Source organism: Primulina tabacum, chromosome 6 (assembly GCF_025594145.1).
Source record: "Primulina tabacum isolate GXHZ01 chromosome 6, ASM2559414v2, whole genome shotgun sequence".
Lineage (NCBI taxonomy): Eukaryota > Viridiplantae > Streptophyta > Magnoliopsida > Lamiales > Gesneriaceae > Primulina > Primulina tabacum.
Window position 1 is genome coordinate 21,060,591 of NC_134555.1, and position 4,280 is coordinate 21,064,870.

The 4,280-nt window shown below is 33.2% G+C and overlaps 1 long non-coding RNA gene across 1 annotated transcript; it reads right to left on the reverse strand.

The window, feature by feature from the left end:
• Window positions 1-1,039: 1,039 nt before the first annotated feature.
• On the reverse strand, window positions 1,040-3,281 carry LOC142548103 (uncharacterized). Its single transcript, XR_012820890.1, has 3 exons — window positions 2,864-3,281; window positions 1,182-1,274; window positions 1,040-1,083 (listed from the first exon to the last, which is right to left on the reverse strand). It is a non-coding gene; the product is annotated as an uncharacterized LOC142548103 (long non-coding RNA).
• Window positions 3,282-4,280: the final 999 nt, after the last annotated feature.

Below are 4,280 nucleotides of genomic sequence, written 5' to 3' on the forward strand. Positions count from 1 at the left end.
TATCAAAACTGAAAGTCTGAAAATGCAAAGCAAGATACGGAATCTATAACAACTAGCTGGTACATATATAACAATGATTAAACTCTCAATACACGTAAATCAGTAGAATATTTATCAATCACACAATAATATAAATTTATATAACTATGCTACCGTTCTTTCTATCGCGTCCTTGAGAAACTGCATTTCATCATTTGATCGAATTAGGTCCACCTTCTTCACCAAAACCTTATCAACCCAAACTTTACAACACGATCTACCAAGAACAACGTGATGCACTTTTGTGTTTGGATATGTGGATGCAATTCGACCTTCTGCAACAACTAATTCATCAGCACACCAATGAAGCATCTTACATTTAGTATTAGCACGGATATCTCCAAGACTCACATTCCTCAAATTTGACTGTAAATAAACAATGAAAAGTTATTGATTCAACCATGTTTATTTTTGTAACAATTTTGCGGTTTAAAAATACATAATTTAAAGATAATTACTTGAGAAACATGATCAAAATTACCATTTTGTTTGGCACCAACATCAATATCACCATTACTACCAACTTCATTCCCAATACCGATACCAATGCCACCACTAGCAACCTAATTTTACAATCAAATCGTGTCAAGCGATGTAATCATGATAATTCAAAAGCATTTAAGTGTTATATATATACCAAACATATTTTTTATATGTTTTTTACTTACTAACTTGTTCTTGCTGATTTTGTTGATTCATACTTTGCAAAAACATGGACCTCATTTCTTGCATTTCTAGCTGATTTTGTTGCATTTGTTGTTGAAGGCTTTGTACAATAGTTTGAAGTTGTTGAACAGTTCCATTTTGTTTCACAGAAGCTCCAACTTTCGATGGTGTAACTCTGAAGCCCATTCCGCGCACTCTACCCCGAGCTTCCTTGCCAAACACAAAGCTAATTGCATCATCAACAATGTTAATTGTGTTTTGAGATTCAGGTGAATATTCTTGTATTTCTTTCTGCAAAAAAAAAATAATGAGCAAACGCGATAAATATATACAAACTTGTGATCTCGAAATTTTTGTGTTTGTCGGGCTTCTCTTCTCCTTTAATATAGAAATATATACAAAATCGTTAGAACACAATTCAATATGTATATATCATTACTAATTACATAAATTATAAAAACCATAAAAAAACTTACCATAATGTGAGTCAAACAAGCATAATCTCTCCGACTCATTGTGTGAATGTGATCTTGTTTTTTCCTCATCGTTCTAAATCTTTCACTCTTTCCCTAAGATTTAGTTAAAATCGCATAATCAACAATATAGTGGAGGAGAACCAGAAAACCAACAATTCAAAAAAGAAAAGAAAAAGAAAATTCATTTTTGTGTATGACTTTCTCTTCCCACTTCAAGAGCAGAAATCAAATCATGAACGAAAATACAATATCATCTTTAATATATTTATTACTTCTGTTAGCCTTCAAACAGAGTCGATGATTAATGTTCTCTGGGAGTTTATTAGGAAACTTTCGACAGATTGGTCTCCCACGTTGTGACCAAATTTTCAAAGAATTCCCTTGTAACTCCAGTGAGATGCACCATCTTGATTCAAAAATCCGGCATAGGCCTGCCGGAGGCTCTGATGTATTTTCTCATCAGTTCCTTGTCTGCACAATGGTGGAGCCTCTCCAGAGATCTCTTTGTTCCCACGCCTCCGTCGTGAAAACTAGTTGAACATCGGGCTCTCCTTTTATTTGAGCAAATTTATGAACATGCACGTTTCTTGCTTCATGTAGATCAGCCAAAGCTAGCTTTTTTTACATATCATCAAAAGCCCACCGTTCGTAGTAATGCGCAAATCTTTTTTAACTATCGACTCATTCAATGAGGCAAATATGAAAACTCCCAGAAAATCTAATCTGACATTTAATTGAACAAACCAAATAATTATTATTTATTCATTATTATTCAACATCCTACTCATATAATTTAATAATCGCAACATTATCCTGTCAAATCTTATCAACCCAATTAAATAAAGCAGTAAAAATGTTTTTTTTCCCAAATATAATAAAAAAATAAACTAAAGTTATCAGTAAAGTCAAATTTCTGTTTTTCAACATGATAAGAGTAACAGTAAAACCAGCCACAGCTCTTCGTGCAATTGTTCCCCAACTGTTGCAAACCGTTTATAAACTCAACATACATCTTTTCGAGCCTTTCTTTAAAAAGGTTGATTGTTTGTTCAATGAATTCAGTTTCAAAAAGCATTGGCATAAGCAGATGTTGGATTGGGACTGAAAATTACGAAAACCTTGCTAGTTTCTTGGCAGCAGACATCACATTTATGTTGGACGTATACATTACCCCTGCTCTTGAAGTGGGAAGAGAAAGGTCATTCGACAGATCGAATACTATGTGAACTCGTTTTTTATAATATTCCTCAGTATCAGCGATTTTTGCTAAGCTAAGACAATTTAAAATTTCTGTTGAACAAGGCAACAAGCTAGCTGCCTCTAAATGCCCTTCTAATGTACATTTGCTTGTTTATGTGGTTCCTTTTGTCATATTTGTGTTTTTAAGTAAGTTATTATAGTATCTATTCATATTACAAAAATGAGTGTGCTCCTACAATCCATTCTCATTCTTCTTAAAATTTTAAAACTATATGAGTGGGACTGTACACAAATGAACATATTTTAAAAAATGTTAAAAATTGTCTATTATTTATAAGACTTATATAAAATGATTTGTATAGCAATAAAGAATGCATTCAAACATGCTAGAAAAAAAAACTGTGAATCAAAATAGCGCCAACAAATTGAAAGGTAAACCAAATATACTAAGTGACCATAAAAGAGTCCACAAAAATTCTTACTTGAAAGTTAGGTGATAATGTTCTCTGTACAAACAAGTCCCACTGATTTTGGTCCATAAATTCAGGCTTCAAAAGATTGAGATCTCATGAAGCCAGTCGACTTGTATTAACTTCTCGTACAAGTATTTGCAATTTGGATTTTCTATCGCGCCGCAATTTAGCCAACTTTCAAAAAATTGATTTCATTTCACAATCCTCAACTTCGTAAGTCAGTTGTACATTAAATAACAAGAAAATATGTCTATATTTTGTTATGAAAATGGAAATGAAAAATTAAGTAACTAAATATATTACCTGAAGACAGCTCCACATCCTATCTTTCACTTCTTCGCTTATGTCATTCCATCCATCTAATGTATAAGGCACAAATTCTTTTATCATGCACCCTAGGAAAGTAGCGTACTTCACTGAATTATCTCCAACCATCTGTCCAAACTCATTACGCTCCAACTCTTAACACTTGTCTTGGCCACTAACCATTTTCAACTTTGATGCACCCCATCCTTTTTTCTTATCTATTTTCTAATCATCAATTGGTTCTTTACGATGCAAATCATGTGATGAATTAGCTGAATTATTAGACTCCATTCTCGATAACCTATTAGATATATTTTCTTGTAAAATGAAAAAAAGATAACCTAATAAAACAAGATTAAATGTCTCACCTGAATTTCATCTACAAATCCTTTGCTTCGTTTTTTGGCCATTTTGCTCATCTTTTGAATGTTATTTAATGACCTGATAAACATGTAATATGACATTATGCATCACTGAAAATAAACAAGCAAACAAATATATTTAAAAACTAAATAAATAGTTACGTAACTTTAGAAAAACATGCATCAATCAAAATAAATAACTATAAAATCTATTGCTGAAAATTTCAGTCATGTCTCAGTCACATCGATTCCCTCACACTCATTCCTTGATTACGGTTCTTTCTTAGTAATGTTAATCTCAAGTAGGGACACATCAAGAGGTGTTGATGACGTATAAGCATCTTCTTCAACCACATTCATGTTATTGACCACAAGTTTAATGAATTGACCAATTAAATCGGATTGAAAAAAATGAGGATTAGAAAACCAATTAAATCGGATTGGAAAAAAACTCGAATCCGGACAGCTCGTATACCCTAAATATAGACTGGAATTCAAGCTAAAATGCACCAAGAATCGAAGTTGAACGAGCAGTGGTGGTCTCAACATGGTGCAAAGGTTGTATCTCGCAGAAAAACTCGCCGGAATCGTGACTGGACAGAGCTAAAAGTGGCTAGAAATCGCAGGGATAACAGGGAAAACATTAGGGCTTCGACTTCTCAATAACAAACCACTAAATAAAAAAAAATCGAGAGAAACACTCATCGAAAACGGAGGAAAAACTCTCACACGGAAAAAGACTGAAACAGGGCTCCCAC